Here is a 21,223-nt window from a genome sequence, read left to right as displayed (position 1 = left end):
GGGAGAATCTGTTTCTTTGCTTTTTCTAGCTTCTAGAATCCACCTGCCTTCCTTGGCTTATGGCCCCATCCTTCATCTTCAAAGCCAACAGCGTAGCATCTTCCAATTTGTCTCTCTCTGCTCTGCCCTATGTCACCTGTTCTGACTCTCACCTTCTGCCTTCTTCCTATAAGGAACCTGTGATTATATTAGACCCATTCACGTATCTACGTAATCTAGGATAATCTCTCTCACAGTCCTTAATGTAATCACATCTGCTAAGTCCCATTTACCATGTAAGGCAACATTCTCGCAGGTTCCAGGGATTAGGATGTAGGTATCCTGTGATGTCTTTATTCAAACAACTACACCACCCTTCAAACTATTTTCCGGTTGAAATATCCATGAAATTAAGTGAACTTTTGGTGAAAACATTTTGGTCCATCACTATCACTATATGATATAAAATAGTGATACTTAAGTGAAGTGTTATGGGAACACAAATCTGCATTGCAAAGTTAATATTAGAAGGTAAAGGCTCTCTAAGTATTGACCCATAGAGTTAAAATAACTTTTGTGTGGGCAGTATACCATCTTTTGTTTTTAAAGGAGTAATCTGTTCAGAATGTGGTATTTTTGTACTGTAACTACATTGTATCATGGATAAAGAATAGGACATATCTCAGAAGATTGTTGCAATTACTAAATGAAATATTTTTAAAACTGTTACAGCAGTGACTGGCATGTAGCTTTTGCTAAATACATGCTTGTTGCATTTGTTAATATTACTAGATTCACTGAATTATCAAAAACCATATTGACTACATTAAGTAACAGAATTTAGTGGAAGAGAAAATGCAAAAAATTGATTTTAACTCAAAAGGAAAAAAAATATTTTGAGAAAATAAAATAAAAGGACTGTGTCAGGTACTAACTGACTAGAGGATTAAGCTCATAAATCCTTTATTCATTCAATAGGTAGTATTGAACACTTAGGATACCGTGTTGTCTATTAAGTTCAGGAACAATGCTGAGCAACTGGAATGCTACCTACCCTTACAGAGCCTACATTCTAACTCAGGAAGACTGTTAATAGAGGAGTAATAAGCGTTGGGATGGAAGTTGTACAGGGTATCAGATTGTCTTTTATTTGATTCTTAGAGTTAAGCCAAATTTAACATCTCTGAAGTCTGAAAATGAATATAGAGATTCATCCAGTAGAATGGAGTCTATATTAATTCTTAAAACATATCTTTTTTTTTTTTTTTCCTTTATAAGACAGCTCATAAAGCCAAAGTGAAAGCTGGGTCAAACATGAAACAATTCAGTTTCTTTCTTTCTTTCTTTCTTTCTTTCTTTCTTTCTTTCTTTCTTTCTTTCTTTCTTTCTTTCTTTCTTTCTTTCTTTTTTAAAGATTTTATTTATTTGACAGAGAGAGACACAGCGAGAGAGGGAACACAAGTAGGGGGAGTGGGAGAGGGAGAAGCAGGCTACCTGCTGAGCAGGGAGCCCGATACCGGGCTCGATCCCAGGACCTGGGATCATGACGTGAGCCGAAGGCAGACGCTTGACGACTGAGCCACCCAGGCACCCCAGCAATTCAGTTTCTTATGCCCATGCACCCACTGATAGTCCCACACTCACATAAACATACATACTCACCACCACCATTGTCTAGGAACTTAACAGTGATTGTGCTTCTCTAGGTTTCCAAAATCAAGAGAGTGATTGTGAAATAGGTAATGAAGGAGATAATTGGTACTTTTCTGCCTTTTCTTAAAGTGGAAATATTTCTATGACTGTTAGAGAAAAAAATTACCTTATATTTTTTATCTTTCCCGTCATTTTCCAAAATGCTTCCTCCTCTCCCCAATGTTTAGTAGACAATCCACTACAAGTAGATACTTTCTGATAGACTACACATAGGAGAGTTTTGAAAACATAACAAGAAGGGTGTCTTAGTCCTTGTCAAAATATTTTCATGCTGAAACCAGGGAAAATTTTTGGTGAAAGCTGAAATGCATGTTAGTTTAATTCATGCCTATTATTTCAGGTAAATAATTTCACCAGGAGTTCTTCATTGGTAAAATCAGTGTTTATGTCATGTAAGAAAGCAGCAGGTGTAGTTATTACCAGGGTTGAAAATGTATAAATGTTATCCACCTCCTCCCACCCATGTCTTACTTTTACTTTAATAACCACCACCTATGAATGCCCATCTATTAAAACTAAGCAGGAAGTTGTCTTGTAAATCATTTTTAAAAATATTTTTCTGCTTCACTTTTTATAGAAAATATATGAGAAGAAACATGGGAAGACAGGAAATGATCTATTAGTCCCATAAAGGTAGACCTGAAGTTGGGGCCTGGACTAGCACTGGGTATGTGTGCAACAGGAAGCGATGCTCCTTAGGACTGATGGGGAGAGTATTATGCTTCTGAGCTAAATGAGAAAAGCAAACAAAAACCCTGTCTTTTCTCTAGCATTCTTAATTGCTTTCTATGGAAATAAGGGCTAAAAGGTTCATAACACTTTGAAATACAGTAGGTGACATATGTTTGGAGAGAGGAAACAAAAGACATAGAATAGAAATCAAAAGCTTTCAGAAATAGAGCAAATTCTGGAGAAAATAGCATGTGTGGACACCAACTACAGTTTTAGTGCGGGAGAGTTACAGCGGAAATGTCGGCTTTTTTTAGTACTTAGGGGCTTTCCAGCCTTTTAGACAAATTGCTCTCCTCTGTGCATCTACATTGTTTTCTCCTCTGGGATCTTCTTTTTTGTCTCACTTCTCTTTTTACTATCTGTCCACTCCTGGAGATACCTGCACTCATTACTTTGGGTCTCCCATTAGTGATTTTGTTACAGTATCTGCAGTCTGCCATGTTTGCTTCCAGCAGTGAGCCAAAGGGAAGGGAAGCAGCCCAGTGCTCTTCAGGAGAGGTTATTGGCTCAGGCTGAGCTCCTTCAGCAATCCACACGGGCTCAAGGAAGATGAGTGACAGGACTTCTCATTTTCTCTCTTACATTTATCACAGCTAATGCCCTGATGTATCTATCCATCTACCAACTGATAGATGGATCCATCCATGCACCTATTTATTTTGGCATACAGCTTTGCAGTTGAGACAAACAATACCTGAATGGATTTGATCTATCACAAGACTGCTGTTGAGATTAAAGAATCAGGATTCAGAAGAAGTTGAGACCAAGTTTAATGATGTTTTTGGAATGTGTAGTTTTAATAATGATATGTTTTCTTCAAGGGAATTTCAATTCAGTTAAGTATGTAATGAAAACACAGGGGAGTGTTTGAAGAATCATTTAGTCTCTGTCCAGGTGGCATGCTTTTGGATGGAATTACATACAATCTAAGAATTGAGAAAAAAAAAAAAGGCCCTTAGAGGATTACCCCAATCACTATATATAGTGATTGGGGTAATCCTATATATAATCCTATATATTGTAGTTAAAAAGAGCTGGTAAGGGGGGAGGGCAGAGGAAGAGGGAGAGAGAATCTTAAGCAGTCTCCACGCTCAGCGCTTAGCCCATCACGGGGCTTGATCTCATGACCCTGAGATCATGACCTGAACTGAAATCAAGAGTTAGGAGCTTAACCAACTGAGCCACGCAGGCGCCCCGCCAGAAAAATATTTAAACCGTGTTTCTGCTTAAACTGTGCAAAAATGTCTATTTAGATGTTAAATATTAAGTGGGATACCTACACATGACTAAGACATTTTTATATATACTCAGTTATGCATGTGTAATAGGGACAGTATTTTTAAAATGATCATACCTAAATAGTTACTTTATTTCTATTTATTTTTTGTAGTGGAATTAAGCAGATTATAATTTTCATAGACTGAATGCACATGGGACTCCGTATCTTCACATAGTAAGTATATTGGTGGTAATACAATTTTAGAATGGCTCATTAGCCCTTGTGAGGTCCAGTGACATAGGATAGCAATAGATTGCTATCAAAGCCAAGAAGAAGGGGCGCCTGGGTGGCTCAGTTGGTTAAGCGACTGCCTTCGGCTCAGGTCATGATCCTGGAGTCCCTGGATCAAGTCCCGCATCGGGCTCCCTGCTCAACAGGGAGTCTGCTTCTCCCTCTGACCCTAACCCCTCTCATGTGCTCTCTCTCATTCTCTCTCTCTCAAATAAATAAAGAAAATCTTTAAAAAAAAAAAAAAAGCCAAGAAGAAGATAAGGCGGCATCTTTTTCATGTAGAGCTCTAAATCCTCTATTGCTTTGAAATCACCTCGGTAGTATATTTTAAACTCAAGACAAGCTGTCTTTCTGGTTCCTGATGATTGTTTTAATGGTGGATTTGACCATATGTATATCAGATATGGAAAGTAATGTCCATTAAATGAGGTAAAAATGTTTTTTTAGAGAGAAAAAAAGTGATTTAAATTTTTAGATTCTCATGGGACCTCATTAAAGTTCTCTTTCTTTAATAGATTGTGCAGCCTAATAGTTATCAGGAATCCTGCAGTGCACATGGCTGATAGGTTAGTTTACACAGGATTAATTGTGTACTTTTGCAGGCAACCAGCACAGTGAACATTGATTTTTGCATTAGCCCCGTGTGTTGTTTGTAAGAGAGATTCTGCTTTCTATTTTAAGGTGGTGTAACATTTCACTTTTTATTAATTATAATTTCTCCCAACATGTTTTATGCCTGACATAATTTATTACAAGTTTTTCCTAATGTTTTTTTTCTAATTGCTATGTCCTTCGGAAACTTCATTAATTTTGAGCACTGATGTGTAAAAAAGTGACAGGAGAAAATGCCTTTCACAAAACATTCTCTGACTGGCCGGTTTCCCCATGCCTCCATCGATAAGTTGCCCAAATCTTTTCTTAGAATACAGAAGCAATGCAGTTGCATCTACTCCAGCTATACTGTGAATAATTAATGCAAGAAATAACCTGAGAATATTGCATTTCTCAAAGCCAAAAATGTGAATGTCCAAAGGAGAGCAGGCTGCTCAGAACAGAGTCTAGTTTCTAGACTATGTAAATCTCTAGAGCCTCATATTTCCTGAAATAATGTCCATATGGAAGGAATAGAGAAAAGGGTTTTTTGCTTGAATTTTCCAGATAATTAGTTCAGCTCTCAACTACTACAGTGTGTCCACTCTCTGTGGGTATAAAATGCCTATTGGGATTTCAGTGGGATCGTTATAGCTGGGTTCAGAATATACTTTGTTATATTCTATGTGCTTTTGAGAAAACAGAAAATGATGTTGATTGCATGCAATTTAGGCCTAATCTTTACACTTTTCTTGTTTTGAACTTGCAAATCAATTACTTGCCTGTGTCCCTCTTACTTCCCCCATTTGAGGCTCCATTAGGTAAAATTTTCCTCCCTTCATATCATTGTGGTTCTTCCAGTAAAAGGAGTTGACCACCTCTTAGTTTTTGCTGCTTTTGTTTTGTTTTGCTTTGCTTTAAGTGGATCCTCCCTCACCCTTCTCCCCCACCATGAGTGTCTGCAGCATTATAAAGAGCCAATAAGGAGCTGTACAAAGTGAGTATTTAAAATGTGTACTGAGTGACCAACTGGCCCCTCCTGGAAGAACCCTCTTCAACACTTGGTTACCACAACTTCAAAAAGGAGCTTGCTTCTGAAGGATCAAAGGATCTCTTGTATAAAAATTTGGAGCATTCATGATAAAATGAAGAGAATAACATGTCTTTTAAGCTCCTGTATGACACCTGGATTATGTGGAGAGACTAAGGAAGTGGTGGTTCTCTCAGGCTTTTGTGTCATGTTAAACAGAAATAGATGAAAGCAAAAGCTTAAAACTGACAAAATCCCAAGTAGGGAAGCTCTGGTCCACAGCTCATTCACTGGGTCATAACAAACCACCAACTGATGATTTGAAGAAAAAAAAAAAAAAGGAAAGAAAAAAGAAAAGCCAAGCAAGGAAGAAGAGATTTCCTTTCATAGTGAAGGACTAAATTTGTTTTGTGTCATTTTAAACTGTGCACCTTCACAAAGTGTGTACACCACTTGTTTTTCTGATATAGAAATTGGGTCATGACATTGTTGAGAAAGGACTGGAATTGGAATCCCAATACTGGGTTCTACACTTGACCTTTGTCACTTGCTACCTGTGATATTAAAGAAGTAACTTAACCCTCTGCATTTTATTTTTCCTCATTTTTAAGTGAATCTAACAAATTGACACAAACTTGTTTTAAGGGATTAAATGAAAAAAAAATCTTTGTGAGAGTGTTATAAAATGTAAGGTTTTTTTTTTTTTTTTAAAGATTTTTTATTTATTTATTTGAGAGAGAGAGAGAATGAGAGACAGAGAGCATGAGAGGGAGGGGGGTCAGAGGGAGAAGCAGACTCCCTGCCGAGCAGGGAGCCCGATGCGGGACTCGATCCTGGGACTCCAGGATCACGACCTGAGCCGAAGGCAGTTGCTTAACCAACTGAGCCACCCAGGCGCCCCTAAAATGTAAGGTTTTATATTGTTATAATATAGGTAGTTTGCAATAAAATTTGATTAAACAATTACAACAGATTTTAGTTCTCTGTTTTGAGGCCGAATATTTACTTTTTACGTTGAACTTTGTCTTGAGTAGTTTGAATAATTTTTGAAACCGCTGTAATTGTGTTCAATACAGTGTATGCATGAACATATGTGTATGCTTCTGGAGAGAGTCCTTAGCTTTCTGCAGATTTTCAAATGCATCTGTGACCTTCATGGAGTTAAGAACCCCTTACCTAGATAAATCATCACCAATTTCCATTTCACATTAATTGGTGGTACTGGTACTATAGTACTGGGTACCTGAAGAGTGAGTTTAATATATTGGTTTATATTTACTAAGAGTTTTTGTCTAATGGAAATTCTACTGGAGGAGAATATCAGTGCAGATTGGAGATCTGAATAACTTTCCCCAATATTTCTTAAAAAAATTTTTTTTTGGTTATTTCCCATAATTGTGGCAGGTTCTTTTCTTTCTTTCTTTCCTCACCACCAAAATTACCACCACCATCTATTCCTCTTTTGCTTGAAATGTGTAGATAATTACAGATGCACAATTTTATGGAAAACTGAAACAGACCTGGCCCACAGGTGAACTTTCACATTTTGTAAAATAGGACTGCGTTAAATATAGTATTTTTCTAAATGTTGTCTTTTAATATCTAAAAATGTTTATGTTAATTGAAATTTTCAACTGACAGTGTATCTCTAGATTTTATTTCTTATTCTCTATCACCCCAAATGTATCTCACTGTAAATGTGTTGGTGTGATCCTCAACTATACTTCCAACTTACCTAGCCCAGTACCAATTTTGTTGTAATAGATGCTTTTCAAAGTATCCCTAATGATATTCTACTTTTAACATTGTCAAAAATCTTTGGATCACCTTATATTTCTGATTGATTTGCTGATCACTTTTTGGTTGGAGTGAAAGGCATGGTAACCCCTACTGGTTGACCACAATGTTATGCTTAGAATTCATATATTCATCTCTTTCACTGAGAGTAGTTTGGCATCTACCATGTATTGAACTCATTGTGGAGGCACTGGGGAATCATGGTCTTGGCCCACATACGTTCAGGTTGTTTCAAATTATTAATTTGGTCTCTTGAGTAACACCATTAAGTTTATCATTCCACTTGCACACAGTTTCCTGGAGCTCTTCATATATAGTCCTTTTTATTTGATCCACATTAAAGATATTTTGAGAATTGTCATTGAATTTGTATATTCTGTTCTGCATTATAATTAATAGGAATTATCATTTTATTATGATGAATTAGAGGTTAAATAGTCTACTTAGACTATTTAGACTATTACACTCTAAATGTCTAAATGTCCTTCAGTTTTTAGACATCTTATGACATCTCTTTGTAGCAGTTTCTAAAGTTTATTTATTTTTTAATCATTTCTACACCCAATGTAGGGCTCGAACTCACAACCCTGAGATCAAGAATTGCATACTCTTCCAAATGAGGCGCCAGATGCCTTTAGATTTTTTTTTAGTTATTGAGTAACTGATTCATGCTCTGCTGATTAGCTCTTTACTTTCACAGTTTTATAAGTTGGGTTTTGCTCTTATTTTTTACACAACAAACTTTCCATTTGCTATTGAGTATATATAAAATAATAATTATGTTAGACTATTTTTAATTGAAACATCGTTTTTTCTTAGCTTTATTGTGGTATAACTGACACATAAAAATTGTGTATATTTAAAGTGTGCAGGGACAACTGGGTGGCAGTCGGTTAAGCATCTGCCTTCAGCTCAGGTCATGAACCCAGGGTCCTGGAATCGAATCCCGCATGGGGCTCCTTGCTCAGTGGGGAGCCTGCTACTCCCCCTGCTCGGGCTCACGCTCTCTATCTCTCTCTCTTCTCTGACAAATAAATAAATAAAATCTTTAAAAAAAAATAAAGTGTGCAACATGATTTTATATACATATACACTGCCAAATGATTACCACAATCAAGCTAATGAACATATCCACCACCTCATATAGTTACCTTGTGTGTGTGTGTGTGGGGGGGGTATTTAGGATCTACTCTCTTAGCAAATTTCAAGTACACAATAAAGTATTATTAACTCTAGTCACCCTGCTGTCCATTAGCTCCCCAGAACTTAATCATTTTATAACTGAAAATTTGTACCCTTTGACTAACCCCCACCCAAGTCCCTGGCAGCCAGCACTCTGTGCTTCTATAAGTTTGACTTTTTCAGATTACACACACATAAATGAGATCATACAGTATTTTTCCTTTAGTGTCTGACTTATTTCAATAGCATAATGTCCTCTGGGTTTATCCATGTTGTTGCAAATGGCAGGATTTCCTTCTTTTTTATGGCTGAATCATATTTCAGTGTGTGTATGTGTGTGTGTGTCACTCTTTCTTTATCCATTCATCCATCAGCAGACACCTAGGTTGTTTATAGCTTGGTTATTGTGAATAATGCCTCAATTAACATAGGAATGCACATATGGCTTTGGCATACTGATTTCATTGACATTATCTCTGTTACGTGGTTTATCATTTATAAAATCTTATTTCCACTCAGGGTGGTGAGGCAGATTTTTGTTAGCTCCAATTTAAAAAAAGGAGGATGCAGAAGTTCATGGTGGTTGTGACCTACTTAAGGGTACAGCTAATGAGTATCTGTACCCTTGCTGTTTGTTGTTGCTGTTTGTGTTCCCCATCATTTAACTTTACATCATATCTAGAATTTTCTAAGCTGCTTTGCTCCCTTCTCTGCTCAAAGACCTTCTCTGAAAGGAACCAAGGAGCACTTAAAATTCTTCCTCTAAGGTAAGGGCTGAACTCAACATCTTAGACAAAATCAATTCAGTTGCTTCTTTTCTTCCCTTTTTCTTTACTTCCTAATGAATCAAGACATCCAACATCCTTGGAACCTTGAGTTTATCTGAGAATACAAAGATATGAACTAGAATAATCATCCTGATACATAAATTTGAACTTGTCATTTTCTACTAAAAGCACACAATGGTCTTCTGTTCCAAGATGAAGTTTAATTATCTAAGCATGACACCCAGGGCTCTTCACACCTTCACCGCAATCCAGCTTTTCAGCATCACATCTATTTTATCTACTCTTTGCCCTCGTCTTCAGCCTCTCAAACTTCATCTGTCTTGTTGACTATGCCCTGATTTCCTAGGCTTCTTAGTTTCCTCTCCTGCTGTCCCATAGCCAGCAACACCCCCACCCGAATGCCATTCTTTTCTTTATAGCTTCATAAACTGAGCCATTTACTTACCTAGCTCAAATGACTATGCAGCTTTGGAGGGAAAAAAAAAGTTTTGATTTCCTCTCTTGTTTATTTTGATACAAAAGATAATTCATGATCATTAAAAAAGTATTTATTAAATTAGATCATCTTCAATCTCTCCTCGTCTCTTCCAGTGTTACTTCCCATGAAGCTATAGAATCATACCTTTTTTTTTTTTTTTTTGGCAAAATTGAACTCATACTTCATATGAAATTTTGTAGTGCTTTATTTCATCTAATTTTATAACATAAGAAATTTCTCTCAGCATTCAATATTCTTTGGAAACACATTTTTTTAAAACTACAAAGTTGTCTAATACACAGTCTATTCTAGGTACTTATTATTTCTCTATTACTGAGCATTTAGGTTGTTACCAAAATTTTATTGTTATAAATTACACTGACTAAATACGATTTTACATTAATGTTTGAACATATATCAGCGTGTTTAAACTCAAGCTAGTTTTCTATTTATGCGAAGATTGGCTTAAGCTGAAGAACATAAAATGGTGTGTTAGATTATTCTATAAGGTAAAGTGTTTATAATGTTAATGTAGAGATACACAATATTTTTTACATATTTGTATGTATATATACATATGTGTGTGTGTATAGCACTGGTTGAATATTGATATATTAACTGGGAAAGGAAATGCACTTAGTAGTTTTTACCTTTGACAGATGATTTTATTATATATATGCATATGTATATGTGCATATATTTACATATACAAATATATTCACATACATATGTGTATATGTATGTGTATACATAACTATTTGTATTTTACCAGATCTCTACAGTGGACATTTAATACTCATAATAAAGCAAAAAAAAAAAGAAAAAGAGACCTCAGCCGCAGCAACTTCTTCCTAGAAACATCGCCAAAGGCAAGGGAAGCAAGGGCAAAAATGAACTATTGGGACTTCATCAAGATAAAAAGCTTTTGCAAAGCAAAGGGAACAGTCAACAAAACCAAAAGACAATCGACAGAATGGGAGAAGATATTTGCAAATGACATATCAGATAAAGGGCTAGTATCCAAAATCTATAAAGAACTTATCAAACTCAACACCCAAAGAACAAAGAATCCAATCAAGAAATGGGCAGAAGACATGAACAGACATTTTTCCAAAGAAGACATCCAAATGGCCAACAGACACATGAAAAAGTGCTCAACATGACTCGGCATCAGGGAAATCGAAATCAAAACCTCAGTGAGATACCACCTCACACCAGTCAGAATGGCTAAAATTAACAAGTCAGGAAATGACAGATGTTGGCGGGGATGCGGAGAAAGGGGAACCCTCCTACACTGTTGGTGGGAATGCAAGCTGGTGCAGTCACTCTGGAAAACAGTATGGAGGTTCCTCAAAAAGTTGAAAATAGAGCTACCATACGATCCAGCAATTGCACTACTGGGTATTTACCCCAAAGATACAAAAGTAGGGATCCGAAAGGGTATGTGCACCCCGATGTTTATAGCAGCAATGTCCACAATAGCCAAACTGTGGAAAGAGCCAAGATGTGCATCGACAGATGAATGGATAAAGAAGATGTGGTGTGTGTATACACACACACACACACACACACACACACACACACACACACACAATGGAATATTATGCAGCCATCAAAAGGAATGAGATCTTGCCATTTGCAACGACGTGTATGGAACTGGAGGGTATTATGCTGAGCGAAATAAGTCAAACAGAGAAAGACATGTATCATATGACCTCACTGATATGGGGAATTCTTAATCTCAGGAAACAAACTGAGGGTTGCTGGAGTGGGGGGTGGGGTGGGAGGGATGGGGTGACTGGGTGATGGACACTGGGGAGGGTGTGTGCTCTGGTGAGCACTGTGAATTGTGCGAGACTGTTGAATCTCAGATTTGTACCTCTGAAACAAATAATGCAATATATGTTAAGAAAAAAAAAAAAGAAAAAGATAGCAGGAGGGGAAGAATGAAGGGGGCGAAATCGGAGGGGTAGACGAACCATGAGAGATGATGGACTCTGAAAAACAAACTGAGGGTTCTAGAGGGGAGGGGTGTGGGAGGATGGGTTAGCCTGGTGATGGGTATTAAAGAGGGCATGTACTGCATGGAGCACTGGGTGTTATGCACAAACAATGAATCATGGAACACTACATCTAAAACTAATGATGTAATGTATGGGGATTAACATAACAATAAAAAAATTAAAAAAAAAAACAGAAAAAAAAAAAGAAAAAACCAAAACCAAAAATATAACCCACAAGTTATCCACCTTAACCAATTGCCATCTCCTTCAAAGCCTTTCTAACATGACATCATAGGTAAAAAAGAAATGAGTTTCTCATGGGTGGAATAGTAAAACCACTTGAAAATTATTTGTCTCCGAAGGTTTACTGTTGTGGTATGAGACAATCACCACCACAGTATTGTTACTGTAGCTATCAATACTAAAATGCAGACAGGACTGAAAAATATTGGGAATGTGGACAGAGTACTGAAACTTAATCTTCTTTTGAGGAAGAGTTAGAGAGCGTAGCCCTAGGTGTGCTTTGGGGAAGATGAGAGGGAAGCAGAGATCCTAAGGTCCATAGGCCAATGGAGCAACGACAGTGGAGGCTGGTCGGGGGTTGAAAGCTGTTTGAGCAAATACTCTGACCAAAGCAGCAGGTGGAATGGCTCAAGCAGGAAATTGGGAATAATATCCTGGGATTGGATGTGTTTAGACGAGTTCTTATTTCAGGGACATAGGGCTCTCCATTCATGGGCAGGCCTTTGCCACAGTGCCGGACATAGAGTAGTCAAGTAATAAATACTTGAATGAATGAACAAAGATCCCTTGTACGATGCCTTCAGGCAGAAAGTGCTAATAGTGATATTAACTTGTTTTCGTACCTAAATGTGCCTGAAAGACTTTCATGCAGTTTTCATACGTACTTTAGTATGACTTTTAATGACTTGGAATTCCATTCTTTAATCGTGATTGAAAATATGTGTGGTCACTAAGTTTGCAGCCCTAAAGAACACGAGTCTGGCTTAAAAATGCTCTGATGCTGTGACCGTACCTTTGGTAGTATGTAAGACTATCGCAGTTATAAAGCTGATCCCAGAGAAACGGTTTTGTAATCCTAGGCAGTATGTAAATTCTTTGTGCCTCAGTTGCCTTATCTTTAAAATGAGGAACTTAAAAACAAAAAGTGTCTGCCTCATAGCTTGTAAGGATAAAATGAATTCATAAAATAAAAAACAGAGCCGTGCCTGGCATACAGCAAGCCCCACGTGAATGTATCCTATTATCTCATTACTGAATGAGCCTGACCTTGGTATTAACTTGTCCACAACCACCTGATTTGATCAGGCTTTAGTCAAAGGAGAGCTTTGCTTTTCTGATATATGAGATGATCATCGCATACATTTTGGATAATATACAAAAGCAAAGTGATCCTCAGTCAGTTGTGTTCAGAATTGCAGATTTGCTATGGACATTGGTACTTCCTGGGGAGACAATCTACAGTTGCATTAGAAAGTAATATAAAATCAGAGCTAGACCCTGTTTGAGATCTAAAAGATTATCTATTCAATTTATTCTTAACATAAAACATTGACATTTTTACTTACTACTTTCAAAACCATTTCAAACACGATTTCATTTGCTACAGTACAATCAGCAGAATTGAGAAAATGAAGAATGTTCCTGCCCATCACACAACAGGGTGATAAACGGGATGGGCAGGTCCATAAGAGGGACTCTGGCCTCTGGTAGGTGAGACTTCTACGTTGTATGATTTGGAAAAACAACAGCTTCTCCCTTGGTGTCATAGGGCTCTAGTCCAAGCTTTGTGATTTGACTAGGTACTGTGGCTGAATCTTGCCCCTCCGGGGTTGTTCTCAGTATTCATGGTTGGAAGACCACAGATGGTGCCATGAGGGGCCTGTGCCTTGTAGATGTGGCCTGTGGCCTCAGGACCTACTCTACCACTCTGGTATTCTGCTACAACAAATTCCCTTAAACTCTTTATGAGAAAACTTCCTCTCTGAGAGGGATTCCTGTAGGGGATCAGTCATGTTGATCTTCACCTCTCAGATAGCAACAGAATAAATCCTGTCCACAGTTGATTGCAGAGAAAATGAGGAGTTGCATAATTTTCCCAAGGTGACACAGCTAGGAAGTGGCAGAACTCATTCATTTAAACAAATATTTCTTGATCACCTGCTGTGTGCTACATGCTCACTGGCTGAAAACTCCAAAGTTCCTGAGTGTAATTGGTAGCATTGGTCAGATCCAGTTCCTTCTAGATCAGCCATCCATAGAGAAGGGAAGGGTTCTTGAGAGGTATATTGGTTCTCCGCAATGTTCTCAAATGGTAAATACCCTTAAAGTAGGGTATAAACCCTGCTTTCTATTAATAAACTGTGAGTGCACTTGCCAAAAATAGCTCTCAACCTTTCTGGAAGCTAGGTACTTCTTTGACATTTATGACCTGTCATGGTAATAGAATTCTGTTGTATATGATTTGCTCTCAATTTATTTCTGAGGGAATCTTTACTCTTTCAAGTTATAAAAGTCCAAGATTATAGAAAACATAATTATATTCACCTCTCCTGGAACTTTCAAGATTTTATTCATTTTGATCTATCTGTTCTGTGTATTCATCTTTCCACAGTTTAGATTTCTAATCATTTAATCTTCCCTTGTGTAAAAGTTCATCCCCCAGCCTCTCTAATATTATATATAATTTGCCCTTCTCTTTCTTATTCAGCTCCATTATCAGAGCAATTTTTCCTATAATCATCTCTTTCAGCTCCATTATCAGAGCAATTTTTCCTGTAATCATAAGCTTTTTTTTTTTTTTTAAAGATTTATTTATTAGAGAGCTGGAGCACATGTGAGCAGGGGAGGGGTAGAGGGAGAGGGAGAATCTCAAGCAGACTCCCTGCTTAGCATGGAGCCCAACACAGGACTCCATCCCAGGACCCTGAGATCACTACGTGGGCCAAAATCAAGAGTTGGCCACTTAACCGACTGAGCCACCCAGGCACCCCTTTCCTGTAGTCATAAACTTTTAAGGCAAAAAGAAACTGTAAAAAATAGTTGTTAGCATTCTCATGTTGTAAATGAGGCTACTGAGACCTAACTTGGTTAAGAAACTTGCTGTTAATAAGCATTGTTAATGATAAAGCTAGCAATAAAATTCACATGGTCTTCTGACTTGCCCTAGAGTATTCTTCTATTAGCCTCCTTACAACAGTTGGATGTATGACTTTAAAAAATAGTAGGAGATAGAGAAATGACTACCATGTAATCCTTTTCACAAACTCAAGGTATATTACATGAATGATGGAATAAGGAAGTCAGGCTAGTGTAGATAAAGCCATGAGCTTCTAGTTACATGGACAGGTTCCCATCATGGCTCTGCCACTCACTTTCATCGTGATGTTGTACAGGCTCCCTAATCTATTTGAATTCATTACATCTTCTATAAAATTAGGGTCAGTCATACCTAATTTAGAGGGCACTTGTGAATAACAGATAAATTAGTACAACGTGCAGCACAAAGTATGTCTTCAATTAATGTTAGAAGAAAAATCCCGTATGACCCTTAGGAGGGGGTCAGTAATTGTTTTTGAGTAAACCACATGCTGCAACTAGTGATCAGAAATGGGGACTATTTTCTCTCACAGTATTCCTTCAAATGTATTCATAGGAACAAACTCAATATTTTTCCCCAATTTTTTATTTAAATTCTAGTTAGTTAACATATAGTGCAAAATTCATCATTTTCATATTTCTTGTATGTGGTTTTGCTTATAAATAATTTCCCAAAGCAACTTTTGCTGTTGATCAGTTTTCCTAATTCTCATTTTATTGTGCATCATTTTATGTTAAGCATATTGAAGAATTTCTGTTGTGTGCTCATTTTTATTGTACTACCAGCTTATATTCTAGGGAATATTATTTGCATCATGTATCAGTTTCTTTTTAAAAGAAACTATATTCATTCAAAAAAATCGAATTGAGTATCTTGGTACACATTTTGAGCAAATGGACTTCAGTGATTTGAATCAAGAGCTCATTCCTGCCAGGCAAATGCTAGTTGATGAGAGAAAAAGAGGTGTTTTCAATCCCAACTTTTTAAGAATATTGACCCAAATATTGACAGAAAGCTGAGGTGCTCTCAGTCTGTTTTTAAAATCACTAAAACATCCCCAGTGTTTGAGATTAATTGAGATTAGGTACATTTTTAAAATAAAGTAAAATAAAAACAGAAAAAAAATAGCCACTCTTGATTCCAAATACATACATACACTGCACACATACACACATGTAAACACACAACACAAACATATAGAATAGGTATTTTCATTCAATGTACATTTATTAAGCAACCAGCATCTGACAATATGACAGTCACTGTTCTTGAGTACTAGGGAGGCAAAAATTAAAGAGGTTTTTTTTTTTTTTTTTCCTGGCCTTAAGGAAAACTCACAAGCTTGAAAAACATTATTAAAGAAATCCTCTTCTGTCTTGTGAGAATAAGACATGTAACTGTTCACACATGTGGCTTATAGAGCATTTGTCAAGGCTCCGGTGTTACCATTTGGGGTAGTGTGGTTTCGTCCCATTGGCTGAGTTTCAGTGATATCTGATCAAGTGCTCCTCCCAGCCTCATTGACTGCCTCTGGGTGGTAAAGGGGATCTGTGCTGCCCCTCAGGTTACTGAACACCTTTTAGATCCCAGCCCTGAGCTAAGCATTTTATACAAGTTAATCCTTATCCTTCACACCTATCCTGCAAGATAGATACCATTATCCCTTATTTACCAATGGGACCATTGGCGTTCCAAAAGGTTATGTCACACAGGGAGTGAGTACACACTTTATTTTCAGCTCCTCTGTCTCTTTTTTCTCTATGTTACAGTGTCCCTTTGCTAGGCACAGTGGTGGTAAGGTGGTGACTCCTACTCTAACGGTGTGTGACATTCACACCTGTGACTGTCAGATTGAGTAACTGTGAGGTACTGCTATTTTTCTGGTATGTGTAGCTTGCAGACATTCAACTCCATCCAAAATGTATTTATTAAGCTTCGTTATGGGGCCAGGCAGTGACACTGGGGTAACAGTAACAATCGAAATATGCCCTTACTGAACTCAAGATTCACTGTGTAAAATACAGAGTGAAACCTAGCAAGAGTATTATGACAGCCATTTGGTCTTTAGTTAATTTTGTCCAGAATGCAGTTGCAATTTACATATGATATGTTGTAAATTCAGTAAGTAAAGAGAATTCACCTTAAAAATATGCTAGGAATGTGCCATGTAGAAAAGTGACATATCTCTAAATAATTCTTAGGCAGCCAACTTTTCCTCCAGGATTGGAAGAGATCACCGCTTCTTTTGCTAAGCACCCGATGAAGTCATTGGTTTGCTTTTAGGGCCCACATTGTGTGGAAAATACTATTTTCAAATACTAAATAACCAGAGCAGTAAGATGTCCATATTAGGAAGGCCTGACGACCTGAGTTTACCTGATTCAAAGCTGCTGCCACAGGTGTGCGGTTCACTGAGTGGACCAGCCTCATCCACCTTTCCACCTTTAATGCCTTTTGCTTTTGAGGAAGTTCCATTTCTCCCTCTAGCGCGCTTTCTCTCTCTTTCCGTGTTTTGTTTCCTTAAGTGAGTACAGTTTAATTTGATGTACCTAAACTATGTATTTATATATTTTTTTCACTCAAGCTTTTATCTTCCCCCAGTAAAAACCAACCAAAGGCCCATTTTGCTTTAATATACTTCAAGATTCTTTAGAATTTCCCATCAGTTTTTCTATTTATTCCCCTCTTTGCATTTGGTAGGTATATTTATTTAAATCTCTTAAGTAGAGGAAACTTAGGGACTTTGGAAAAAGAAACAACTATTTGCTAAGAATAGAAAATAAGATATTGGTATCTATATCAATGATGGTGGGAGAAAGGATAAAGTCTTGTAGATTAAATAAATTCAAAGAATTATATATCCTGATAAATATCATAAAAGTAAAATGAGAAAGACATTTTCTTGGACTACAGTATTGTGTGTGTATGTGCATACCCTTATCATTAAAAATGTTTGAGCCTATATGTCCAATATATGCTTATCTGAATTGTCCAGATACATAGTGTGCTAAATATTACTGTAAGAAAACAGAAAAGGAAACAAGAATTAGAAAGAATGAGATAAAATGATTTTAAAATAGCATGTATACTCACATATGTATATATAGATATTTTAATATCAACATAAAGGTTTTAATATGTGTTACAATTTCAAATACATATATAATTGTTGCATTCTAAAGGATTGTCTGTGTACCCCATTTTGGAGCTCATATACCTACAACATGAAATAATGAAAGACCTAACAAGAGATAATCCTTTATATTCACCAACGCCACACACACACACACACACACACACACACACACACACACACGGTGACTGGATTAGTTGCAAAGAACTTATATCCATGATTAATGGCAATGCTTTCTCAACCGAAGTTGAATGAAGCAGATGAGAGCTCAGCAGGCATGTGCTGCTGCTGTGAGCATACAAATAAGTTTGATCAGTAGCTACAGTCTTCATGCCTAATGCCAAACAATAGTCTTGAAAATGCTAAGCGAGAGTGTGGATAATTCAGCACGGGCACTGATCCCTGTTGTCATGGGTGTCCCTGAGAGTGTTAAGAAGGTGGGAGCCATTGGGAAGAGCCCCTTGTAGTAGCTATATGACGTGGATGGGTTTTGGAAAGATGTCTCAGAGAGATTTAATATTAGAACTATAAAAGTGGCTCCCTGGTTGTAGAATATACCTGATTTGTGACATTCTTTATCACTGGAATAGATCGAGGACATCCTATATCACATCATTTAAGTTCAGCCTCATTCAATGGGCAGGGCATCAGCAGATCCCATTTGGAATCAACATGTGCAAATATTTCATTTCTTCTTTTCCCTGTTGAATGACTGTTGTAACACATAGAAGATGCTGGACGCACCAAAATGATGGCAATTTTCTGTGCTCCTCTAGTTAGGTCAAACTCTTCTATTAGCCTGTAGAACTCAGTAAACACAGTAATTCTCTAGCAATGTGTGCCATGGACCCATGGACCCATGGACGAGGAGCCATATTAAATGTTGTTCTATGCGTTGTTAGTCTTCCATAAACAATTCTGTGTGTTATAATAATGCAAATAATAATGGTGTTAGAAGTAGGCCTAAAGGGTTTGAAATGAGGTCACTAAACAAAAGTAGACAGGGCACAGCCTTGCAGTGTGTCACTTGGTCAATTGGACAGCAGTAGGGACTATTCTTATACTTGCCAGGGTAGAATTTGTTTTTCAGTGTATTGGTGTGAAGTTCTCTGTGAAGGCATTGCAATCTGTTTATAACTTTTTGGCAGCAGCTTTTGAAATAAGGCCAAAGATACTGTCAAATAATGCAAAGAAAGGGAATTGAGTTGCTTGGATATTTTAACCGTTCTTCTCTTTTTGTCAGGCCAAAAATATTGTAGTTTTATAACTATCTTTAATTAGTAATTTCTACCAGAATGAGTTAGAATTACTAGACGGAATTTAGCTCTTCTGAATGATGCTCATTAAGTTATGACAACTGGTATGCAAAACCAGTTCTTTGACTTTTTTGACTATCCTTATGCTCAACAGAAAGTCTTAGCTTTTTAAAGGTATACTCATGGGACAGCATCTGAAAAAAGGCTTATAAGCAATCTTTTAGGGATTGGAAGCCAAGCCTCAAATTATCTGGGAATTAGCAGTAAAAGGATTGTATGTATTGGTTGAAACACTTCCTTTATTCCTTATGTTGATTTTTAAAAAGATGGGAGCCTTGGAATTAGCACACCTGGGTGAGAGCTGGTCTCTTGAAGGCTATGTAATTCATAGAATTCTGGTCTTGGAGAGTGCTTCCTGAGAGAGCTCTCATCACTTTAGTCTCTACTGTTTTATGTTGATACATTGGTCACAGCCTCAGACAAAAGTAAGTGGCTACTATGAAGAACAGTTCATGGAGGACTGCCAAGTAGAAATTCCTGTATACTGTGGTCTCTTGCAAAATCCTTGAATTTGTGAGAGAAGACATGTCAATAATTTTTTTCAATGAGAAGTATAATTACGTGGCTGTTTTCTGCGTGTCTGCCCTCTCTGCTTCATTTATTCATAGATAGGAATCTATAGGATGTCTTTTTATAGCAATAGAACAGTGTTATTGTTTAGGCATTTGGGAATTTTTTGGGGAGGAGAGGGAGAGAGAGAATCCTCAAGCAGACTTCCAGCTGAGCACGGACCCCTATGCAGGGCTTTATCCCAGGACCCTGAGATCATGACCTGAGCCAATATCAAGAGTCAGCTACTTAACTGACTGAGCCACCCAGGAGCCCCTAAAAGTGTTTTGGGTTTTTTTTAGATAAAAATTATCTCCATAATTATAACTTTCAAATCTATCTCTAGGTGCTATAAACTGCAAACAATGACCCCGTCTTAATACTGCAGACATACCGTAGTGAAACTAAGGGGAACTTAACTTACTGGTAAGAATATTTTTCTTAATCATTTGCTTTATGCAGTTTTGAATGCATTTAATTATTGCAATGCATGGTAGAAGAGTGTAGCCAGAGGGAGTGACACAGGGTATGGACCAGGTATATAACATGTGAGGGCAGTGGTGGTTGTTGTTACTTTTCATTAAAATGCTGGCTTATTTTTGAAAGGGCAAAATCCTTAACTAAAAGTTATTTTTCTGTGAGCTCACCTCTTGGCATATTTGAAGGTTGAATCCTGGTATTTATCTGAACATCATTTTTTTATAGAAAATGAATTTCACCATTATGATCTGAGAAGTTCGGCTGCTTAGGAGGCTTGAAGTTTTAGGGGGGAAAACCTGTATTTTCATCAAACAGAGCTCACCCCTTCATGGTCTGGAGGACTTTCAGCTTCAGTAACTGTCCCTTGGATTTGGATCAATGTGAAATCTGACCTGAATCCTCCTTTGGAGTTTTTTCAAGTTCTTTGTGCAGTACCAGGCTGAATTGTAACTAATTTCAGAGAGTTTGGAGGAGTGAGAAAAATCCACTTTCCAGGGCCAGACACACAGGGATGTGGTTATGGGGAAGCTGCTTCAGCCCTTTTATTTATTTTTTTAAAGATTTTATTTGAGAGAGAGAGAGACAGCCAGAGAGGGAACACAAGCAGGGGAGAGTAGGGGAGAAAGAAGCAGGCTTCCTGTGGAGCAAGGAGCCCGATGCGAGGCTTGATCCCAGGACCCTGAGATCATGACCTGAGCCAAAGGCAGATGCTTAATGACTGAGACACCCAGTTGCCCCTCAGCCCTTTTAAACCTCCGTTTCCTAATTTATAAAATTGAAATAATAATAGCTGTGATTGCCTATAGGTACAGGTTAAGTTG

The 21,223-nt window shown here is 37.5% G+C and overlaps 1 protein-coding gene across 9 annotated transcripts in view; it reads left to right on the top strand.

Annotated features, from left to right (window-relative positions):
- CHL1 (cell adhesion molecule L1 like) overlaps positions 1-21,223 on the top strand; it is a 207,272-nt gene that overhangs the window by 26,707 nt on the left and 159,342 nt on the right. For 2 of the 9 annotated variants that reach the window (XM_078075952.1, XM_036071622.2), the window contains exon 2: positions 20,269-20,348. The exons of the other annotated variants lie outside the window; for them this stretch is intronic. The gene's annotated coding sequence lies outside the window, so the exon portion shown is untranslated. The remainder of the gene's footprint in view (positions 1-20,268; positions 20,349-21,223) is intronic. 9 annotated transcript variants of the gene reach the window in all.

Source organism: Halichoerus grypus, chromosome 1 (assembly GCF_964656455.1).
Source record: "Halichoerus grypus chromosome 1, mHalGry1.hap1.1, whole genome shotgun sequence".
Taxonomy (NCBI): Eukaryota; Metazoa; Chordata; class Mammalia; order Carnivora; family Phocidae; genus Halichoerus; species Halichoerus grypus.
This window is presented reverse-complemented; position numbering and strand designations above follow the sequence as displayed.